We start from the raw sequence: 26549 nt of genomic DNA, 5'->3' as shown, positions 1-26549 counted from the left end.
ATGTGATTACCAGCATGGTGAGCATGTGATTACCAGCATGGTGAGCATCCCTGCATGTGATTGCCAGCATGGTGAGCATCCCTGCACTGCATGTGATTACCAGCATGGTGAGCATCCCTGCATGTGATTAGCAGCATTGTGAGCATCCCTGCATGTGATTACCAGCATGGTGAGCATCCCTGCATGTGATTACCAGCATGGTGAGCATGTGATTACCAGCATGGTGAGCATCCCTGCATGTGATTACCAGCATGAGCACTTAAGCAGTGAGCATCCCTGCATGTGATTGCAAGCATTAGCACATAAGTGGTGAGCATCCCTGCATGTGATTACCAGCATGGTGAACATCCCTGCATGTGATTACCAGCATGGTGAGCATCCCTGCATGTGATTACCAGCATTGTGAGCATCTCTGCATGTGATTACCAGCATGGTGAGCATCCCTGCATGTGATTACCAGCATGGTGAGCATCCCTGCACTGCATGTGATTACCAGCATGGTGAGCATCCCCGCATGTGATTACCAGCATGGTGAGCATGTGATTACCAGCAGGGTGAGCATCCCTGCATGTGATTACCAGCATGGTGAGCATGTGATTACCAGCATGGTGAGCATCCCCGCACTGCATGTGATTACCAGCATGGTGAGCATCCCTGCATGTCATTACCAGCATGGTGAGCATCCCTGCATGTGATTACCAGCATGGTGAGCATGTGATTACCAGCAGGGTGAGCATCCCTGCATGTGATTACCAGCATGGTGAGCATCCCTGCACTGCATGTGATTACCAGCATGGTGAGCATCCCTGTATGTGATTACCAGTATGGTGAGCATCCCTGCATGTCATTACCAGCATGGTGAGCATCCCTGCACTGCATGTGATTACCAGCATGGTGAGCATCCCTGCATGTGATTACCAGCATGGTGAGCATGTGATTACCAGCAGGGTGAGCATCCCTGCATGTCATTACTAGCATGGTGAGCATCCCTGCATGTGATTACCAGCATGGTGAGCATCCCTGCACTGCATGTGATTACCAGCATGATGAGCATCCCTGCATGTGATTACCAGCATGGTGAGCATCCCTGCACTTCATGTGATTACCAGCATGGTGAGCATCCCTGCATGTCATTACCAGCATGGTGAGCATCCCTGCACTGCATGTGATTACCAGCATGGTGAGCATCCCTGCATGTCATTACCAGCAATGTGAGCATCCCTGCATGTGATTACCAGCATGGTGAGCATCCCTGCATGTCATTACCAGCATGAGTACTTAAGCGGTGAGCATCCCTGCATGTGATTGCAAGCATTAGCACTTAAGCGGTGAACATCCGTGCATGTGATTGCAAGCATGAGCACTTAAGCGGTCCGCATCCCTGCATGTGATTGCAAGCATGAGCACTTAAGCGGTGAGCATCCTTGCATGAGTTTACCAGCATGGTGAGCATGTGATTACCAGCATGGTGAGCATCCCTGCATGTGATTACCAGCATGGTGAGCATGTGATTACCAGCATGGTGAGCATCCCTGCACTGCATGTGATTACCAGCATGGTGAGCATCCCTGCATGTGTTTACCAGCATGGTGAGTATCCCTGCATGTGATTGCCAGCATGGTGAGCATCCCTGCATGTGATTGCCAGCATGGTGAGCATCCCTGCATGTGATTGCCAGCATGGTGAGCATCCCTGCATGTCATTACCAGCATGGTGAGCATCCCTGCACTGCATGTGATTACCAGCATGGTGAGCATCCCTGCATGTGATTACCAGCATGGTGAGCATCCCTGCATGTGATTACCAGCATGGTGAGCATCCCTGCATGTGATTACCAGCATGGTGAGCATCTCTGCATGTGATTACCAGCATGGTGAGCATCCCTGCATGTGATTACCAGCATGAGCACTTAAGCGGTGAGCATCCCTGCATGAGTTTACCAGCATGGTGAGCATCCCTGCACTGCATGTGATTACCAGCATGGTGAGCATCCCTGCATGTGATTACCAACATGGTGAGCATGTGATTACCAGCATGGTGAGCATCCCTGCATGTCATTACCAGCATGGTGAGAATCCCTGCACTGCATGTGATTACCAGCATGGTGAGCATCCCTGCATGTGATTACCAGCATGGTGAGCATCCCTGCATGTGATTACCAGCATGGTGAGCATCCCTGCATGTGATTACCAGCAGGGTGAGCATCCCTGCATGTGTTTACCAGCATGGTGAGCATCCCTGCACTGCATGTGATTACCAGCATGGTGAGCATCCCTGCATGTGATTACCAGCATGGTGAGCATCCCTGCATGTGATTGCCAGCATGGTGAGCATCCCTGCATGTGATTACCAGCATGGTGAGCATCCCTGCATGTGATTGCCAGCATGGTGAGCATCCCTGCATGTCATTACCAGCATGGTGAGCATCCCTGCACTGCATGTGATTACCAGCATGGTGAGCATCCCTGCATGTGATTACCAGCATGGTGAGCATCCCTGCATGTGATTACCAGCATGAGCACTTAAGCGGTGAGCATCCCTGCATGTGATTGCAAGCATGAGCACTTAAGCGGTGAGCATCCCTGCATGAGTTTACCAGCATGGTGAGCATCCCTGCACTGCATGTGATTACCAGCATGGTGAGCATCCCTGCATGTGATTACCAGCATGGTGAGCATCCCTGCATGCTGGTAATCACATGCAGGGATGCTCACCATGCTGGTAATCACATGCAGTGCAGGGATGCTCACCATGCTGGTAATCACATGCAGTGCAGGGATGCTCACCATGCTGGTAATCACATGCTCACCATGCTGGGATGCTCACCGCTTAAGTGCTCATGCTGGTATCCCTGCACTGCATGTGATTACCAGGATGGTGAGCATCCCTGCATGTGATTACCAGCATGGTGAGCATCCCTGCACTGCATGTGATTACCAGCATGGTGAGCATGTGATTACCAGCATGGTGAGCATCCCTGCATGTGATTACCAGCATGGTGAGCATCCCTGCATGTGATTACCAGCATGGTGAGCATCCCTGCATGTCATTACCAGCATGGTGAGCATCCCTGCACTGCATGTGATTACCAGCATGGTGAGCATCCCTGCATGTCATTACCAGCAATGTGAGCATCCCTGCATGTGATTACCAGCATGGTGAGCATCCCTGCATGTCATTACCAGCATGAGTACTTAAGCGGTGAGCATCCCTGCATGTGATTGCAAGCATTAGCACTTAAGCGGTGAAGATCCGTGCATGTGATTGCAAGCATGAGCACTTAAGCGGTCCGCATCCCTGCATGTGATTGCAAGCATGAGCACTTAAGCGGTGAGCATCCTTGCATGAGTTTACCAGCATGGTGAGCATGTGATTACCAGCATGGTGAGCATCCCTGCATGTGATTACCAGCATGGTGAGCATGTGATTACCAGCATGGTGAGCATCCCTGCACTGCATGTGATTACCAGCATGGTGAGCATCCCTGCATGTGTTTACCAGCATGGTGAGTATCCCTGCATGTGATTGCCAGCATGGTGAGCATCCCTGCATGTGATTGCCAGCATGGTGAGCATCCCTGCATGTGATTGCCAGCATGGTGAGCATCCCTGCATGTCATTACCAGCATGGTGAGCATCCCTGCACTGCATGTGATTACCAGCATGGTGAGCATCCCTGCATGTGATTACCAGCATGGTGAGCATCCCTGCATGTGATTACCAGCATGGTGAGCATCCCTGCATGTGATTACCAGCATGGTGAGCATCTCTGCATGTGATTACCAGCATGGTGAGCATCCCTGCATGTGATTACCAGCATGAGCACTTAAGCGGTGAGCATCCCTGCATGAGTTTACCAGCATGGTGAGCATCCCTGCACTGCATGTGATTACCAGCATGGTGAGCATCCCTGCATGTGATTACCAACATGGTGAGCATGTGATTACCAGCATGGTGAGCATCCCTGCATGTCATTACCAGCATGGTGAGAATCCCTGCACTGCATGTGATTACCAGCATGGTGAGCATCCCTGCATGTGATTACCAGCATGGTGAGCATCCCTGCATGTGATTACCAGCATGGTGAGCATCCCTGCATGTGATTACCAGCAGGGTGAGCATCCCTGCATGTGTTTACCAGCATGGTGAGCATCCCTGCACTGCATGTGATTACCAGCATGGTGAGCATCCCTGCATGTGATTACCAGCATGGTGAGCATCCCTGCATGTGATTGCCAGCATGGTGAGCATCCCTGCATGTGATTACCAGCATGGTGAGCATCCCTGCATGTGATTGCCAGCATGGTGAGCATCCCTGCATGTCATTACCAGCATGGTGAGCATCCCTGCACTGCATGTGATTACCAGCATGGTGAGCATCCCTGCATGTGATTACCAGCATGGTGAGCATCCCTGCATGTGATTACCAGCATGAGCACTTAAGCGGTGAGCATCCCTGCATGTGATTGCAAGCATGAGCACTTAAGCGGTGAGCATCCCTGCATGAGTTTACCAGCATGGTGAGCATCCCTGCACTGCATGTGATTACCAGCATGGTGAGCATCCCTGCATGTGATTACCAGCATGGTGAGCATCCCTGCATGCTGGTAATCACATGCAGGGATGCTCACCATGCTGGTAATCACATGCAGTGCAGGGATGCTCACCATGCTGGTAATCACATGCAGTGCAGGGATGCTCACCATGCTGGTAATCACATGCTCACCATGCTGGGATGCTCACCGCTTAAGTGCTCATGCTGGTATCCCTGCACTGCATGTGATTACCAGGATGGTGAGCATCCCTGCATGTGATTACCAGCATGGTGAGCATCCCTGCACTGCATGTGATTACCAGCATGGTGAGCATGTGATTACCAGCATGGTGAGCATCCCTGCATGTGATTACCAGCATGGTGAGCATCCCTGCATGTGATTACCAGCATGGCGAGCATCCCTGCATGTGATTACCAGCATGGTGAGCATCCCTGCATGTGATTACCAGCATGAGCACTTAAGCGGTGAGCATCCCTGCATGTGATTGCAAGCATTAGCACTTAAGCGGTGAACATCCGTGCATGTGATTGCAAGCATGAGCACTTAAGCGGTGAGTATCCCTGCATGAGTTTACCAGCATGGTGAGCATGTGATTACCAGCATGGTGAGCATCCCTGCACTGCATGTGATTACCAGCATGGTGAGCATGTGATTACCAGCAGGGTGAGCATGTGATTACCAGCATGGTGAGCATCCCTGCATGTGATTACCAGCATGGTGAGCATCCCTGCATGTGATTACCAGCATGGTGATCATGTGATTATCAGCAGGGTGAGCATCCCTGCATGTGATTACCAGCATGGTGAGCATCCCTGCATGTGATTACCAGCATGGTGAGCATGTGATTATCAGCAGGGTGAGCATCCCTGCATGTGATTACCAGCATGGTGAGCATCCCTGCACTGCATGTGATTACCAGCATGGTGAGCATCCCTGCATGTGATTACCAGCATGGTGAGCATGTGATTGACAGCATGGTGAGCATCCCTGCATGTGTTTAACAGCATGGTGAGCATCCCTGCACTGCATGTGATTACCAGCATGGTTAGCATCCCTACATGTGATTACCAGCATGGTGAGCATCTGATTACCAGCATGGTGAGCATCCCTGCACTGCATGTGATTACCAGCATGGTGAGCATCCCTGCATGTGATTACCAGCATGGTGAGCATCCTTGCATGTGATTACCAGCATGGTGAGCATCCCTGCATGTGATTACCAGCATGGTGAGCATCCCTGCATGTGATTACCAGCATGAGCACTTAAGCGGTGAGCATCCCTGCATGTGATTGCAAGCATGGGCACTTAAGCGGTGAGCATCCCTGCATGTGATTACCAGCATGGTGAGCATCCCTGCACTGCATGTGATTACCAGCATGGTGAGCATCCCTGCATGTTATTACCAGCATGGTGAGCATCCCTGCATGTGATTACCAGTATGGTGAGCATCCCTGCACTGCATGTGATTACCAGCATGGTGAGCATCCCTGCACTGCATGTGATTACCAGCATGGTGAGCATCCCTGCATGAGTTTACCAGCATGGTGAGCATGTGATTACCAGCATGGTGAGCATCCCTGGATGTGATTACCAGCATGGTGAGCATCCCTGCATGTGATTACCAGCATGGTGAGCATCCCTGCACTGCATGTGATTACCAGAATGGTGAGCATCCCTGCACTGCATGTGATTACCAGCATGGTGAGCATCCCTGCATGAGTTTACCAGCATGGTGAGCATGTGATTACCAGCATGGTGAGCATCCCTGCACTGCATGTGATTACCAGCATGGTGAGCATCCCTGCATGTGTTTACCAGCATGGTGAGCATGTGATTACCAGCATGGTGAGCATCCCTGCACTGCATGTGATTATCAGCATGGTGAGCATCCCTGCACTGCATGTGATTACCAGCATGGTGAGCATCCCTGCATGAGTTTACCAGCATGGTGAGCATGTGATTACCAGCATGGTGAGCATCCCTGCACTGCATGTGATTACCAGCATGGTGAGCATCCCTGCACTGCATGTGATTACCAGCATGGTGAGCATCCCTGCACTGCATGTGATTACCAGCATGGCGAGCATCCCTGCATGAGTTTACCAGCATGGTGAGCATGTGATTACCAGCATGGTGAGCATCCCTGCACTGCATGTGATTACCAGCATGGTGAGCATCCCTGCATGAGTTTACCAGCATAGTGAGCATGTGATTACCAGCATGGTGAGCATCCCTGCACTGCATGTGATTACCAGCATGGTGAGCATCCCTGCACTGCATGTGATTACCAGCATGGTGAGCATCCCTGCATGAGTTTACCAGCATGGTGAGCATGTGATTACCAGCATGCTGAGCATCCCTGCACTGCATGTGATTACCAGCATGGTGAGCATCCCTGCATGTGATTACCAGCATGGTGAGCATGTGATTACCAGCATGGTGAGCATCCCTGCATGTGATTACCAACATGGTGAGCATGTGATTACCAGCTGGGTGAGCATGTGATTACCAGCATGGTGAGCATCCCTGCACTGCATGTGATTACCAGCATGGTGAGCATCCCTGCATGTGATTACCAGCATGGTGAGCATCCCTGCACTGCATGTGATTACCAGCATGGTGAGCATCCCTGCATGTGATTACCAGCATGGTGAGCATCCCTGCACTGCATCTGATTACCAGCATGGTGAACATCCCTGCATGTGATTACCAGCATGGTGAGCATCCCTGCATGTGATTACCAGCATGGTGAGCATCCCTGAACTGCATCTGATTACCAGCATGGTGAGCATCCCTGCATGTGATTACCAGCATGGTGAGCATCCCTGCATGTGATTCAGCATGGGGAGCATGTGATTACCAGCATGGTGAGCATCCCTGCACTGCATGTGATTACCAGCATGGTGAGCATCCCTGCATGTGATTACCAGCATGGTGAGCATCCCTGCATGTGATTACCAGCAGGGTGAGCATCCCTGCATGTGATTCAGCATGGTGAGCATGTGATTACCAGCATGGTGAGCATCCCTGCATGTGATTACCAGCATGGTGAGCATCCCTGCACTGCATGTGATTACCAGCATGGTGAGCATCCCTGCATGTGATTACCAGCATGGTGAGCATCCCTGCATGTGATTACCAGCATGGTGAGCATCGCTGCACTGCATGTGATTACCAGCATGGTGAGCATCCCTGCATGTGATTACCAGCATGGTGAGCATCCCTGCATGTGATTAGCAGCATGGTGAGCATCCCTGCATGTGATTACCAGCATGGTGAGCATGTGATTACCAGCATGGTGAGCATCCCTGCATGTGATTGCCAGCATGGTGAGCATCCCTGCACTGCATGTGATTACCAGCATGGTGAGCACCCCTGCATGTGATTAGCAGCATGGTGAGCATCCCTGCATGTGATTACCAGCATGGTGAGCATCCCTGCATGGGATTACCAGCATGGTGAGCATGTGATTACCAGCATGGTGAGCATCCCTGCATGTGATTACCAGCATGAGCACTTAAGCGGTGAGCATCCCTGCATGTGATTGCAAGCATTAGCACATAAGTGGTGAGCATCCCTGCATGTGATTGCAAGCATTAGCACTTAAGTGGTGAGCATCCCTGCATGTGATTACCAGCATGGTGAGCATCCCTGCACTGCATGTGATTACCAGCATGGTGAGCATCCCTGCATGTGATTACCAGCATGGTGATCATCCCTGCATGTGATTACCAGCATGAGCACTTAAGCGGTGAGCATCCCTGCATGAGTTTACCAGCATGGTGAGCATCCCTGCACTGCATGTGATTACCAGCATGGTGAGCATCCCTGCCAGCATGGTGAGCATCCCTGCATGTGATTGCAAGCATGAGCACTTAAGCGGTGAGCATCCCTGCATGAGTTTACCAGCATGGTGAGCATCCCTGCATGTGATTACCAGCATGGTGAGCATCCCTGCATGTGATTACCAGCATGGTGAGCATCCCTGCATGTCATTACCAGCATGGTGAGCACCCCTGCATGTCATTACCAGCATGGTGAGCATCCCTGCACTGCATGTGATTACCAGCATGGTGAGCATCCCTGCATGTGATTACCAGCATGGTGAGCATCCCTGCACTGCATGTGATTACCAGCATGGTGAGCATCTCTGCATGTGATTGCCAGCATGGTGAGCATGTGATTACCAGCATGGTGAGCATCCCTGCATGTGATTACCAGCATGGAGAGCATGTGATTACCAGCAGGGTGAGCATCCCTGCACTGCATGTGATTACCAGCATGGTGAGCATCCCTGCATGTGATTACCAGCATGGTAGCATCCCTGCATGTGATTACCAGCATGGTGAGCATGTGATTACCAGCAGGGTGAGCATCCCTGCACTGCATGTGATTACCAGCATGGTGAGCCTCCCTGCACGTGATTACCAGCATGGTGAGCATGTGATTACCAGCACGGTGAGCATCCCTGCATGTGATTACCAGCATGGTGAGCATCCCTGCACTGCATGTGATTACCAGCATGGTGAGCATCTCTGCATGTGATTACCAGTATGGTGAGCATGTGATTACCAGCATGGTGAGCATCCCTGCATGTGATTACCAGCATGGTGAGCATGTGATTACCAGCAGGGTGAGCATCCCTGCACTGCATGTGATTACCAGCATGGTGAGCATCCCTGCATGTGATTACCAGCATGGTGACCATGTGATTTCCAGCAGGGTGAGCATCCCTGCACTGCATGTGATTACCAGCATGGTGAGCATCCCTGCATGTGATTACCAGCATGGTGAGCATCTGATTACCAGCATGGTGAGCATCCCTGCATGTGATTACCAGCATGGTGAGCATCCCTGCATGTGATTACCAGCATGGTGAGCATCCCTGCACTGCATGTGATTACCAGCATGGTAAGCATCCCTGCATGTGATTACCAGCATGGTGAGCATCCCTGCATGTGATTACCAGCATGGTGAGCATGTGATTACCAGCATGGTGAGCATGTGATTACCAGCATGGTGAGCATCCCTGCATGTGATTAACAGCATGGTGAGCATCCCTGCACTGCATGTGATTACCAGCATGGTGAGCATCCCTGCATGTGATTACCAGCATGGTGAGCATCCCTGCATGCGATTACCAGCATGGTGAGCATGTGATTACCAGCATGGTGAGCATGTGATTACCAGCATGGTGAGCATCCCTGCATGTGATTACCAGCATGGTGAGCATCCCTGCATGTGATTACCAGCATGGTGAGCATCCCTGCATGTGATTACCAGCATGGTGAGCATCCCTGCATGTGATTACCAGCATGGTGAGCATCCCTGCATGTGATTGCCAGCATGGTGAGCATCCCTGCATGTGGTTACCAGCATGGTGAGCATCCCTGCACTGCATGTGATTACCAGCATGGTGGGCATCCCTGCATGTGATTACCAGCATGGTGGGCATCCCTGCATGTGATTACCAGCATGGTGAGCATCCCTGCATGTGAGTACCAGCATGGTGAGCATCCCTGCATGTGATTACCAGCATGGTGAGCATGTGATTACCAGCATGGTGAGCATGTGATTGCCAGCATGGTGAGCATCCCTGCATGTGATTACCAGCATGGTGAGCATGTGATTACCAGCATGGTGAGCATCCCTGCATGTGATTACCAGCATGGTGAGCATCCCTGCATGTGATTACCAGCATGGTGAGCATCGCTGCACTGCATGTGATTACCAGCATGGTGAGCATCCCTGCATGTGATTACCAGCATGGTGAGCATCCCTGCATGTGATTACCAGCATGGTGAGCATCCCTGCATGTGATTAGCAGCATGGTGAGCATCCCTGCATGTGATTACCAGCATGGTGAGCATGTGATTACCAGCATGGTGAGCATCCCTGCATGTGATTGCCAGCATGGTGAGCATCCCTGCACTGCATGTGATTACCAGCATGGTGAGCATCCCTGCATGTGATTAGCAGCATTGTGAGCATCCCTGCATGTGATTACCAGCATGGTGAGCATCCCTGCATGTGATTACCAGCATGGTGAGCATGTGATTACCAGCATGGTGAGCATCCCTGCATGTGATTACCAGCATGAGCACTTAAGCAGTGAGCATCCCTGCATGTGATTGCAAGCATTAGCACATAAGTGGTGAGCATCCCTGCATGTGATTACCAGCATGGTGAACATCCCTGCATGTGATTACCAGCATGGTGAGCATCCCTGCATGTGATTACCAGCATTGTGAGCATCTCTGCATGTGATTACCAGCATGGTGAGCATCCCTGCATGTGATTACCAGCATGGTGAGCATCCCTGCACTGCATGTGATTACCAGCATGGTGAGCATCCCCGCATGTGATTACCAGCATGGTGAGCATGTGATTACCAGCAGGGTGAGCATCCCTGCATGTGATTACCAGCATGGTGAGCATGTGATTACCAGCATGGTGAGCATCCCCGCACTGCATGTGATTACCAGCATGGTGAGCATCCCTGCATGTCATTACCAGCATGGTGAGCATCCCTGCATGTGATTACCAGCATGGTGAGCATGTGATTACCAGCAGGGTGAGCATCCCTGCATGTGATTACCAGCATGGTGAGCATCCCTGCACTGCATGTGATTACCAGCATGGTGAGCATCCCTGTATGTGATTACCAGTATGGTGAGCATCCCTGCATGTCATTACCAGCATGGTGAGCATCCCTGCACTGCATGTGATTACCAGCATGGTGAGCATCCCTGCATGTGATTACCAGCATGGTGAGCATGTGATTACCAGCAGGGTGAGCATCCCTGCATGTCATTACTAGCATGGTGAGCATCCCTGCATGTGATTACCAGCATGGTGAGCATCCCTGCACTGCATGTGATTACCAGCATGATGAGCATCCCTGCATGTGATTACCAGCATGGTGAGCATCCCTGCACTTCATGTGATTACCAGCATGGTGAGCATCCCTGCATGTCATTACCAGCATGGTGAGCATCCCTGCACTGCATGTGATTACCAGCATGGTGAGCATCCCTGCATGTCATTACCAGCAATGTGAGCATCCCTGCATGTGATTACCAGCATGGTGAGCATCCCTGCATGTCATTACCAGCATGAGTACTTAAGCGGTGAGCATCCCTGCATGTGATTGCAAGCATTAGCACTTAAGCGGTGAACATCCGTGCATGTGATTGCAAGCATGAGCACTTAAGCGGTCCGCATCCCTGCATGTGATTGCAAGCATGAGCACTTAAGCGGTGAGCATCCTTGCATGAGTTTACCAGCATGGTGAGCATGTGATTACCAGCATGGTGAGCATCCCTGCATGTGATTACCAGCATGGTGAGCATGTGATTACCAGCATGGTGAGCATCCCTGCACTGCATGTGATTACCAGCATGGTGAGCATCCCTGCATGTGATTACCAGCATGGTGAGCATCCCTGCATGTGATTATCAGCATGAGAACTTAAGCGGTGAGCATCCCTGCATGTGATTGCAAGCATGAGCACTTAAGCGGTGAGCATCCCTGCATGAGTTTACCAGCATGGTGAGCATGTGATTACCAGCATGGTGAGCATCCCTGCATGTGATTACCAGCATGGTGAGCATCCCTGCACTGCATGTGATTACCAGCATGGTAAGCATCCCTGCATGTGATAAACCAGCATGGTGAGCATCCCTGCATGTGATTACCAGCATGGTGAGCATCCCTGCACTGCATGTGATTACCAGCATGGTGAGCATCCCTGCATGTGATTACCAGCATGGTGAGCATCCCTGCATGTGATTACCAGCATGGTGAGCATCCCTGCATGTGATTACCAGCATGGTGAGCATCCCTGCACTGCATGTGATTACCAGCATGGTGAGCATCCCTGCATGTGATTACCAGCATGGTGAGCATCCTGCACTGCATGTGATTAGCAGCATGGTGAGCATCCCTGCACTGCATGTGATTACCAGCATGGTGAGCATGTGATTACCAGCAGGGTGAGCATCCCTGCATGTGATTACCAGCATGGTGAGCATCCCTGCATGTCATTACCAGCATGGTGAGCATCCCTGCACTGCATGTGATTACCAGCATGGTGAGCATCCCTGCATGTCATTACCAGCATGGTGAGCATCCCTGCATGTCATTACCAGCATGGTGAGCATCCCTGCACTGCATGTGATTACCAGCATGGTGAGCATCCCTGCATGTGATTACCAGCGTGGTGAGCATCCCTGCATGTGATTACCAGCATGGTGAGCATCCCTGCATGTTATTACCATCATGGTGAGCATGTGATTACCAGCATGGTGAGCATGTGATTACCAGCATGGTGAGCATCCCTGCACTGCATGTGATTACCAGAATGGTGGGCATGTGATTACCAGCATCTTGAGCATCCCTGCATGTGATTACCAGCATGGTGAGCATCCTGCACTGCATGTGATTAGCAGCATGGTGAGCATCCCTGCACTGCATGTGATTACCAGCATGGTGAGCATGTGGTTACCAGCAGGGTGAGCATCCCTGCATGTGATTACCAGCATGGTGAGCATCCCTGCATGTGATTACCAGCATGGTGAGCATCCCTGCATGTCATTACCAGCATGGTGAGCATCCCTGCATGTCATTACCAGCATGGTGAGCATCCCTGCACTGCATGTCATTACCAGCATGGTGAGCATCCCTGCATGTCATTACCAGCATGGTGAGCATCCCTGCATGTGATTACCAGCATGGTGAGCATCCCTGCATGTGATTACCAGCATGGTGAGCATGTGATTACCAGCAGGGTGAGCATCCCTGCATGTGATTACCAGCATGGTGAGCATCCCTGCACTGCATGTGATTACCGGCATGGTGAGCATCCCTGCATGTCATTACCAGCATGTTGAGCATCCCTGCACTGCATGTGATTACCAGCATGGTGAGCTTCCCTGCATGTGATTACCAGCATGGTGAGCATCCCTGCATGCCCTGCATGTCATTACCAGCATGGTGAGCATCCCTGCATGTGATTGCCAGCATGGTGAGCATCCCTGCATGTCATTACCAGCATGGTGAGCATCCCTGCATGTGATTATCAGCATGGTGAGCATCCCTGCACTGCATGTGATTACCAGCATGGTGAGCATCCCTGCATGTGATTACCAGCATGGTGAGCATCCCTGCACTGCATGTGATTACCAGCATGGTGAGCATCCCTGCATGTGATTACCAGCATGGTGAGCATGTGATTACCAGCATGGTGAGCATCCCTACATGTGATTACCAGCATGGTGAGCATGTGATTACCAGCAGGGTGAGCATCCCTGCACTGCATGTGATTACCAGCATGGTGAGCATCCCTGCATGTGATTACCAGCATGGTGAGCATGTGATTACCAGCATGGTGAGCATCCCTGCATGTGATTACCAGCATGGTGAGCATCCCTGCATGTGATTACCAGCATGGTGAGCATCCCTGCACTGCATGTGATTACCAGCATGGTGAGCATCCCTGCATGTGATTACCAGCATGGTGAGCATCCTGCACTGCATGTGATTAGCAGCATGGTGAGCATCCCTGCACTGCATGTGATTACCAGCATGGTGAGCATGTGATTACCAGCAGGGTGAGCATCCCTGCATGTGATTACCAGCATGGTGAGCATCCCTGCATGTCATTACCAGCATGGTGAGCATCCCTGCACTGCATGTGATTACCAGCATGGTGAGCATCCCTGCATGTCATTACCAGCATGGTGAGCATCCCTGCATGTCATTACCAGCATGGTGAGCATCCCTGCACTGCATGTGATTACCAGCATGGTGAGCATCCCTGCATGTGATTACCAGCGTGGTGAGCATCCCTGCATGTGATTACCAGCATGGTGAGCATCCCTGCATGTTATTACCATCATGGTGAGCATGTGATTACCAGCATGGTGAGCATGTGATTACCAGCATGGTGAGCATCCCTGCACTGCATGTGATTACCAGAATGGTGGGCATGTGATTACCAGCATGTTGAGCATCCCTGCATGTGATTACCAGCATGGTGAGCATCCTGCACTGCATGTGATTAGCAGCATGGTGAGCATCCCTGCACTGCATGTGATTACCAGCATGGTGAGCATGTGATTACCAGCAGGGTGAGCATCCCTGCATGTGATTACCAGCATGGTGAGCATCCCTGCATGTGATTACCAGCATGGTGAGCATCCCTGCATGTGATTACCAGCATGGTGAGCATCCCTGCATGTCATTACCAGCATGGTGAGCATCCCTGCACTGCATGTCATTACCAGCATGGTGAGCATCCCTGCATGTGATTACCAGCATGGTGAGCATCCCTGCATGTGATTACCAGCATGGTGAGAATCCCTGCATGTGATTACCAGCATGGTGAGCATGTGATTACCAGCAGGGTGAGCATCCCTGCATGTGATTACCAGCATGGTGAGCATCCCTGCACTGCATGTGATTACCGGCATGCTGAGCATCCCTGCATGTCATTACCATCATGTTGAGCATCCCTGCACTGCATGTGATTACCAGCATTGTGAGCATCCCTGCATGTGATTACCAGCATGGTGAGCATCCCTGCATGCCCTGCATGTCATTACCAGCATGGTGAGCATCCCTGCATGTGATTGCCAGCATGGTGAGCATCCCTGCATGTCATTACCAGCATGGTGAGCATCCCTGCATGTCATTACCAGCATGGTGAGCATCCCTGCACTGCATGTGATTACCAGCATGGTGAGCATCCCTGCATGTGATTACCAGCATGGTGAGCATCCCTGCACTGCATGTGATTACCAGCATGGTGAGCATCCCTGCATGTGATTACCAGCATGGTGAGCATGTGATTACCAGCATGGTGAGCATCCCTACATGTGATTACCAGCATGGTGAGCATGTGATTACCAGCAGGGTGAGAATCCCTGCACTGCATGTGATTACCAGCATGGTGAGCATCCCTGCATGTGATTACCAGCATGGTGAGCATGTGATTACCAGCATGGTGAGCATCCCTGCATGTGATTACCAGCATGGTGAGCATCCCTGCATGTGATTACCAGCATGGTGAGCATCCCTGCATGTGATTACCAGCATGGTGAGCATCCCTGCATGTGATTACCAGCATGGTGAGCATGTGATTACCAGCAATGGTGAGCATCCCTGCATGTGATTACCAGCATGGTGAGCATCCCTGCACTGCATGTGATTACCAGCATGGTGAGCATCCCTGCATGTGATTACCAGCATGGTGAGCATCCCTGCATGTGATTACCAGCATGGTGACCATCCCTGCATGTGATTACCAGCATGGTGAGCATCCCTGCATGTGATTACCAGCATGGTGAGCATGTGATTACCAGCATGGTGAGCATCCCTGCATGTGATTACCAGCATTGTGAGCATCCCTGCATGTGATTGCCAGCATGGTGAGCATCCCTGCATGTGATTACCAGCATGGTGAGCATGTGATTACCAGCATGGTGAGCATCCCTGCATGTGATTACCAGCATGGTGAGCATGTGATTACCAGCATGGTGAGCATCCCTGCATGTGATTACCAGCATGGTGAGCATCCCTGCATGTGATTGCCAGCATGGTGAGCATCCTTGCATGTGATTACCAGCATGGTGAGCATGTGATTACCAGCATGGTGAGCATCCCTGCATGTGATTACCAGCATGGTGAGCATGTGATTACCAGCATGGTGAGCATGTGATTGCCAGCATGGTGAGCATCCCTTTATGTGATTACCAGCATGGTGAGCATGTGATTACCAGCATGGTGAGCATCCCTGCATGTGATTACCAGTATGGTGAGCATCCCTGCACTGCATGTGATTACCAGCATGGTGAGCATCCCTGCATGTGATTACCAGCATGGTGAGCATCCCTGCATGTGATTACCAGCATGGTGAGCATCACTGCATGTGATTACCAGCATGGTGAGCATGTGATTACCAGCATGCTGAGCATCCCTGCATGTGATTGCCAGCATGGTGAGCATCCCTGCACTGCATGTGATTACCAGCATGGTGAGAATCCCTGCATGTGATAAGCAGCATGGTGAGCATCCCTGCATGTGATTACCAGCATGGTGAGCATCCCTGCACTGCATGTGATTACCAGCATGGTGAGCATCCCTGCATGTGATTGCCAGCATGGTGAGCATCCCTGCATGTGATTACCAGCATGGTGAGCATCCCTGCACTGCATGTGATTACCAGCATGGTGAGCATCCCTGCATGTGATTACCAGCATGAGCACTTAAGCGGTGAGCATCCCTGCATGTGATTGCAAGCATTAGCACATAAGTGGTGAGCATCCCTGCATGTGATTGCAAGCATTAGCACTTAAGCAGTGAGCATCTGTGCATGTGATTGCAAGCATTAGCACTTAAGTGGTGAGCATCCCTGCATGTGATTACCAGCATGGTGAGCATCCCTGCATGTGAGTACCAGCATGGTGAGCATGTGATTACCAGCATGGTGAGCATCCCTGCATGTGATTACCAGCATGGTGAGCATGTGATTACCAGCATTGTGAGCATGTGATTGCCAGAATGGTGAGCGTCCCTGCATGTGATTACCAGCATGGTGATCATGTGATTATCAGCATGGTGAGCATCCCTGCATGTGATTACCAGCATGGTGAGCATCCCTGCACTGCATGTGATTACCAGCATGGTGAGCATCCCTGCATGTGATTACCAGCATGGTGAGCATCCCTGCATGTGATTACCAGCATGGTGAGCATCGCTGCACTGCATGTGATTACCAGCATGGTGAGCATCCCTGCATGTGATTACCAGCATGGTGAGCGTCCCTGCATGTGATTAGCAGCATGGTGAGCATCCCTGCATGTGATTACCAGCATGGTGAGCATGTGATTACCAGCATGGTGAGCATCCCTGCATGTGATTGCCAGCATGGTGAGCATCCCTGCACTGCATGTGATTACCAGCATGGTGAGCATCCCTGCATGTGATTAGCAGCATGGTGAGCATCCCTGCATGTGATTACCAGCATGGTGAGCATCCCTGCATGTGATTACCAGCATGGTGAGCATGTGATTACCAGCATGGTGAGCATCCCTGCATGTGATTACCAGCATGAGCACTTAAGCAGTGAGCATCCCTGCATGTGATTGCAAGCATTAGCACATAAGTGGTGAGCATCCCTGCATGTGATTGCAAGCATTAGCACTTAAGTGCTGAGCATCCCTGCATGTGATTACCAGCATGGTGAGCATCCCTGCACTGCATGTGATTACCAGCATGGTGAGCATCCCTGCATGTGATTACCAGCATGGTGAGCATCCCTGCATGTGATTACCAGCATGAACACTTAAGCGGTGAGCATCCCTGCATGAGTTTACCAGCATGGTGAGCATCCCTGCACTGCATGTGATTACCAGCATGGTGAGCATCCCTGCATGTGATTACCAGCATGGTGAGCATCCTGCATGTGATTGCAAGCATGAGCACTTAAGCGGTGAGCATCCCTGCATGAGTTTACCAGCATGGTGAGCATCCCTGCATGTGATTACCAGCATGGTGAGCATCCCTGCATGTGATTACCAGCATGGTGAGCATCCCTGCATGTGATTACCAGCATGGTGAGCATCCCTGCATGTGATTACCAGCATGGTGAGCATGTGATTACCAGCATGGTGAGCATCCGTGCACTGCATGTGATTACCAGCATGGTGAGCATCCCTGCATGTGATTACCAGCATGGTGAGCATCCCTGCACTGCATGTGATTACCAGCATGGTGAGTATGTGATTACCAGCAGGGTGAGCATCCCTGCATGTGATAACCAGCATGGTGAGCATCCCTGCACTGAATGTGATTAACAGCATGGTGAGCATCCCTGCATGTCATTACCAGCATGGTGAGCATCCCTGCATGTGATTGCCAGCATGGTGAGCATCCCTGCATGTCATTACCAGCATGGTGAGCACCCCTGCACTGCATGTGATTACCAGCATGGTGAGCACCCCTGCACTGCATGTGATTACCAGCATGGTGAGCATCCCTGCATGTCATTACCAGCATGGTGAGCATCCCTGCATGTGATTGCCAGCATGGTGAGCATCCCTGCATGTCATTACCAGCATGGTGAGCACCCCTGCATGTCATTACCAGCATGGTGAGCATCCCTGCACTGCATGTGATTACCAGCATGGTGAGCATCCCTGCATGTGATTACCAGCATGGTGAGCATCCCTGCACTGCATGTGATTACCAGCATGGTGAGCATCTCTGCATGTGATTGCCAGCATGGTGAGCATGTGATTACCAGCATGGTGAGCATCCCTGCATGTGATTACCAGCATGGTGAGCATGTGATTACCAGCAGGGTGAGCATCCCTGCACTGCATGTGATTACCAGCATGGTGAGCATCCGTGCATGTGATTACCAGCATGGTGAGCATATGATTACCAGCATGGTGAGCATCCCTGCATGTGATTACCAGCATGGTGAGCATGTGATTACCAGCAGGGTGAGCATCCCTGCACTGCATATGATTACCAGCATTTTGAGCATCCCTGCATGTGATTACCAGCATGGTGAGCATGTGATTACCAGCACGGTGAGCATCCCTGCATGTGATTACCAGCATGGTGAGCATCCCTGCACTGCATGTGATTACCAGCATGGTGAGCATCTCTGCATGTGATTACCAGTATGGTGAGCATGTGATTACCAGCATGGTGAGCATCCCTGCATGTGATTACCAGCATGGTGAGCATGTGATTACCAGCAGGGTGAGCATCCCTGCACTGCATGTGATTACCAGCATGGTGAGCATCCCTGCATGTGATTACCAGCATGGTGACCATGTGATTACCAGCAGGGTGAGCATCCCTGCACTGCATGTGATTACCTGCATGGTGAGCATCCCTGCATGTGATTACCAGCATGGTGAGCATCTGATTACCAGCATGGTGAGCATCCCTGCATGTGATTACCAGCATGGTGAGCATCCCTGCATGTGATTACCAGCATGGTGAGCATCCCTGCACTGCATGTGATTACCAGCATGGTGAGCATCCCTGCATGTGATTACCAGCATGGTGAGCCTCCCTGCATGTGATTACCAGCATGGTGAGCATGTGATTACCAGCATGGTGAGCATGTGATTACCAGCATGGTGAGCATCCCTGCATGTGATTAACAGCATGGTGAGCATCCCTGCACTGCATGTGATTACCAGCATGGTGAGCATCCCTGCATGTGATTACCAGCATGGTGAGCATCCCTGCATGTGATTACCAGCATGGTGAGCATCCCTGCATGTGATTACCAGCATGGTGAGCATCCCTGCATGTGATTACCAGCATAGTGAGCATCCCTGCATGTGATTACCAGCATGATGAGCATCCCTGCACTGCATGTGATTACCAGCATGGTGAGCATCCCTGCATGTGATTACCAGCATGGTGAGCATGCCTGCATGTGATTACCAGCATGGTGAGCATCCCTGCACTGCATGTGATTACCAGCATGGTGAGCATCCCTGCATGTGATTACCAGCATGGTGAGCATCCCTGCATGTGATTACCAGCATGGTGAGCATCCCTGCATGTGATTACCAGCATGGTGAGCATCGCTGCACTGCATGTGATTACCAGCATGGTGAGCATCCCTGCATGTGATTAGCAGCATGGTGAGCATCCCTGCATGTGATTAGCAGCATGGTGAGCATCCCTGCATGTGATTACCAGCATGGTGAGCATGTGATTACCAGCATGGTGAGCATCCCTGCATGTGATTACCAGCATGAGCACTTAAGCAGTGAGCATCCCTGCATGTGATTGCAAGCATTAGCACATAAGTGGTGAGCATCCCTGCATGTGATTGCAAGCATTAGCACTTAAGTGCCGAGCATCCCTGCATGTGATTACCAGCATGGTGAGCATCCCTGCACTGCATGTGATTACCAGCATGGTGAGCATCCCTGCATGTGATTACCAGCATGGTGAGCATCCCTGCATGTGATTACCAGCATGAACACTTAAGCGGTGAGCATCCCTGCATGAGTTTACCAGCATGGTGAGCATCCCTGCACTGCATGTGATTACCAGCATGGTGAGCATCCCTGCATGTGATTACCAGCATGGTGAGCATCCTGCATGTGATTGCAAGCATGAGCACTTAAGCGGTGAGCATCCCTGCATGAGTTTACCAGCATGGTGAGCATCCCTGCATGTGATTACCAGCATGGTGAGCATCCCTGCATGTGATTACCAGCATGGTGAGCATCCCTGCATGTGATTACCAGCATGGTGAGCATCCCTGCATGTGATTACCAGCATGGTGAGCATGTGATTACCAGCATGGTGAGCATCCGTGCACTGCATGTGATTACCAGCATGGTGAGCATCCCTGCATGTGATTACCAGCATGGTGAGCATCCCTGCACTGCATGTGATTACCAGCATGGTGAGTATGTGATTACCAGCAGGGTGAGCATCCCTGCATGTGATAACCAGCATGGTGAGCATCCCTGCACTGCATGTGATTACCAGCATGGTGAGCATCCCTGCATGTCATTACCAGCATGGTGAGCATCCCTGCATGTGATTGCCAGCATGGTGAGCATCCCTGCATGTCATTACCAGCATGGTGAGCACCCCTGCATGTCATTACCAGCATGGTGAGCATCCCTGCACTGCATGTGATTACCAGCATGGTGAGCATCCCTGCATGTGATTACCAGCATGGTGAGCATCCCTGCACTGCATGTGATTACCAGCATGGTGAGCATCTCTGCATGTGATTGCCAGCATGGTGAGCATGTGATTACCAGCATGGTGAGCATCCCTGCATGTGATTACCAGCATGGTGAGCATGTGATTACCAGCAGGGTGAGCATCCCTGCACTGCATGTGATTACCAGCATGGTGAGCATCCCTGCATGTGATTACCAGCATGGTGAGCATATGATTACCAGCATGGTGAGCATCCCTGCATGTGATTACCAGCATGGTGAGCATGTGATTACCAGCAGGGTGAGCATCCCTGCACTGCATGTGATTACCAGCATTTTGAGCATCCCTGCATGTGATTACCAGCATGGTGAGCATGTGATTACCAGCACGGTGAGCATCCCTGCATGTGATTACCAGCATGGTGAGCATCCCTGCACTGCATGTGATTACCAGCATGGTGAGCATCTCTGCATGTGATTACCAGTATGGTGAGCATGTGATTACCAGCATGGTGAGCATCCCTGCATGTGATTACCAGCATGGTGAGCATGTGATTACCAGCAGGGTGAGCATCCCTGCACTGCATGTGATTACCAGCATGGTGAGCATCCCTGCATGTGATTACCAGCATGGTGACCATGTGATTACCAGCAGGGTGAGCATCCCTGCACTGCATGTGATTACCTGCATGGTGAGCATCCCTGCATGTGATTACCAGCATGGTGAGCATCTGATTACCAGCATGGTGAGCATCCCTGCATGTGATTACCAGCATGGTGAGCATCCCTGCATGTGATTACCAGCATGGTGAGCATCCCTGCACTGCATGTGATTACCAGCATGGTGAGCATCCCTGCATGTGATTACCAGCATGGTGAGCATCCCTGCATGTGATTACCAGCATGGTGAGCATGTGATTACCAGCATGGTGAGCATGTGATTACCAGCATGGTGAGCATCCCTGCATGTGATTAACAGCATGGTGAGCATCCCTGCACTGCATGTGAATACCAGCATGGTGAGCATCCCTGCATGTGATTACCAGCATGGTGAGCATCCCTGCATGTGATTACCAGCATGGTGAGCATGTGATTACCAGCATGGTGAGCATCCCTGCATGTGATTACCAGCATGGTGAGCATCCCTGCATGTGATTACCAGCATAGTGAGCATCCCTGCATGTGATTACCAGCATGGTGAGCATCCCTGCACTGCATGTGATTACCAGCATGGTGAGCATCCCTGCATGTGATTACCAGCATGGTGAGCATCCCTGCATGTGATTAGCAGCATGGTGAGCATCCCTGCACTGCATGTGATTACCAGCATGGTGAGCATCCCTGCATGTGATTACCAGCATGGTGAGCATCCCTGCATGTGATTACCAGCATGGTGAGCATCCCTGCATGTGATTACCAGCATGGTGAGCATCCCTGCATGTGATTGCCAGCATGGTGAGCATCCCTGCATGTGATTACCAGCATGGTGAGCATCCCTGCACTGCATGTGATTACCAGCATGGTGGGCATCCCTGCATGTGATTACCAGCATGGTGGGCATCCCTGCATGTGATTACCAGCATGGTGAGCATCCCTGCATGTGATTACCAGCATGGTGAGCATCCCTGCATGTGATTACCAGCATGGTGAGCATGTGATTACCAGCATGGTGAGCATGTGATTGCCAGCATGGTGAGCATCCCTGCATGTGATTACCAGCATGGTGAGCATGTGATTACCAGCATGGTGAGCATCCCTGCATGTGATTACCAGCATGGTGAGCATCCCTGCACTGCATGTGATTACCAGCATGGTGAGCATCCCTGCATGTGATTACCAGCATGGTGAGCATCCCTGCATGTGATTACCAGCATGGTGAGCATCGCTGCACTGCATGTGATTACCAGCATGGTGAGCATCCCTGCATGTGATTACCAGCATGGTGAGCATCCCTGCATGTGATTAGCAGCATGGTGAGCATCCCTGCATGTGATTACCAGCATGGTGAGCATGTGATTACCAGCATGGTGAGCATCCCTGCATGTGATTGCCAGCATGGTGAGCATCCCTGCACTGCACGTGATTACCAGCATGGTGAGCATCCATGCATGTGATTACCAGCATGGTGAGCATGTGATTACCAGCATGGTGAGCATGTGATTACCAGCATGGTGAGCATCCCTGCATGTGATTACCAGCATGGTGAGCATCCCTGCATGTGATTACCAGCATGGTGAGCATCCCTGCCCTGCATGTGATTACCAGCATGGTGAGCATCCCTGCATGTGATTACCAGCATGGTGAGCATCCCTGCATGTGATTACCAGCATGGTGAGCATCCCTGCATGTGATTACCAGCATGGTGAGCATCCCTGCATGTGATTGCCAGCATGGTGAGCATCCCTGCATGTGATTACCAGCATGGTGAGCATCCCTGCACTGCATGTGATTACCAGCATGGTGGGCATCCCTGCATGTGATTACCAGCATGGTGGGCATCCCTGCATGTGATTACCAGCATGGTGAGCATCCCTGCATGTGATTACCAGCATGGTGAGCATCCCTGCATGTGATTACCAGCATGGTGAGCATGTGATTACCAGCATGGTGAGCATGTGATTGCCAGCATGGTGAGCATCCCTGCATGTGATTACCAGCATGGTGAGCATGTGATTACCAGCATGGTGAGCATCCCTGCATGTGATTACCAGCATGGTGAGCATCCCTGCACTGCATGTGATTACCAGCATGGTGAGCATGCCTGCATGTGATTACCAGCATGGTGAGCATCCCTGCACTGCATGTGATTACCAGCATGGTGAGCATCCCTGCATGTGATTACCAGCATGGTGAGCATCCCTGCATGTGATTACCAGCATGGTGAGCATCCCTGCATGTGATTACCAGCATGGTGAGCATCGCTGCACTGCATGTGATTACCAGCATGGTGAGCATCCCTGCATGTGATTAGCAGCATGGTGAGCATCCCTGCATGTGATTAGCAGCATGGTGAGCATCCCTGCATGTGATTACCAGCATGGTGAGCATGTGATTACCAGCATGGTGAGCATCCCTGCATGTGATTACCAGCATGAGCACTTAAGCAGTGAGCATCCCTGCATGTGATTGCAAGCATTAGCACATAAGTGGTGAGCATCCCTGTATGTGATTGCAAGCATTAGCACTTAAGTGCTGAGCATCCCTGCATGTGATTACCAGCATGGTGAGCATCCCTGCACTGCATGTGATTACCAGCATGGTGAGCATCCCTGCATGTGATTACCAGCATGGTGAGCATCCCTGCATGTGATTACCAGCATGAACACTTAAGCGGTGAGCATCCCTGCATGAGTTTACCAGCATGGTGAGCATCCCTGCACTGCATGTGATTACCAGCATGGTGAGCATCCCTGCATGTGATTACCAGCATGGTGAGCATCCTGCATGTGATTGCAAGCATGAGCACTTAAGCGGTGAGCATCCCTGCATGAGTTTACCAGCATGGTGAGCATCCCTGCATGTGATTACCAGCATGGTGAGCATCCCTGCATGTGATTACCAGCATGGTGAGCATCCCTGCATGTGATTACCAGCATGGTGAGCATCCCTGCATGTGATTACCAGCATGGTGAGCATGTGATTACCAGCATGGTGAGCATCCGTGCACTGCATGTGATTACCAGCATGGTGAGCATCCCTGCATGTGATTACCAGCATGGTGAGCATCCCTGCACTGCATGTGATTACCAGCATGGTGAGTATGTGATTACCAGCAGGGTGAGCATCCCTGCATGTGATAACCAGCATGGTGAGCATCCCTGCACTGCATGTGATTACCAGCATGGTGAGCATCCCTGCATGTCATTACCAGCATGGTGAGCATCCCTGCATGTGATTGCCAGCATGGTGAGCATCCCTGCATGTCATTACCAGCATGGTGAGCACCCCTGCCTGTCATTACCAGCATGGTGAGCATCCCTGCACTGCATGTGATTACCAGCATGGTGAGCATCCCTGCATGTGATTACCAGCATGGTGAGCATCCCTGCACTGCATGTGATTACCAGCATGGTGAGCATCTCTGCATGTGATTGCCAGCATGGTGAGCATGTGATTACCAGCATGGTGAGCATCCCTGCATGTGATTACCAGCATGGTGAGCATGTGATTACCAGCAGGGTGAGCATCCCTGCACTGCATGTGATTACCAGCATGGTGAGCATCCCTGCATGTGATTACCAGCATGGTGAGCATCCCTGCATGTGATTACCAGCATGGTGAGCATGTGATTACCAGCAGGGTGAGCATCCCTGCACTGCATGTGATTACCAGCATTTTGAGCATCCCTGCATGTGATTACCAGCATGGTGAGCATGTGATTACCAGCACGGTGAGCATCCCTGCATGTGATTACCAGCATGGTGAGCATCCCTGCACTGCATGTGATTACCAGCATGGTGAGCATCTCTGCATGTGATTACCAGTATGGTGAGCATTTGATTACCAGCATGGTGAGCATCCCTGCATGTGATTACCAGCATGGTGAGCATGTGATTACCAGCAGGGTGAGCATCCCTGCACTGCATGTGATTACCAGCATGGTGAGCATCCCTGCATGTGATTACCAGCATGGTGACCATGTGATTACCAGCAGGGTGAGCATCCCTGCACTGCATGTGATTACCTGCATGGTGAGCATCCCTGCATGTGATTACCAGCATGGTGAGCATCTGATTACCAGCATGGTGAGCATCCCTGCATGTGATTACCAGCATGGTGAGCATCCCTGCATGTGATTACCAGCATGGTGAGCATCCCTGCACTGCATGTGATTACCAGCATGGTGAGCATCCCTGCATGTGATTACCAGCATGGTGAGCATCCCTGCATGTGATTACCAGCATGGTGAGCATGTGATTACCAGCATGGTGAGCATGTGATTACCAGCATGGTGAGCATCCCTGCATGTGATTAACAGCATGGTGAGCATCCCTGCACTGCATGTGAATACCAGCATGGTGAGCATCCCTGCATGTGATTACCAGCATGGTGAGCATCCCTGCATGTGATTACCAGCATGGTGAGCATGTGATTACCAGCATGGTGAGCATCCCTGCATGTGATTACCAGCATGGTGAGCATCCCTGCATGTGATTACCAGCATAGTGAGCATCCCTGCATGTGATTACCAGCATGGTGAGCATCCCTGCACTGCATGTGATTACCAGCATGGTGAGCATCCCTGCATGTGATTACCAGCATGGTGAGCATCCCT

The sequence above is a fragment of the Ambystoma mexicanum genome, chromosome 2q (genome assembly GCF_040938575.1).
Source record: "Ambystoma mexicanum isolate Mex_15411 chromosome 2q, UKY_AmexF1_1, whole genome shotgun sequence".
Taxonomy (NCBI): Eukaryota; Metazoa; Chordata; class Amphibia; order Caudata; family Ambystomatidae; genus Ambystoma; species Ambystoma mexicanum.
The sequence above is the reverse complement of the archived record's forward strand: the minus strand, read 5'-3'. Positions refer to the sequence as shown.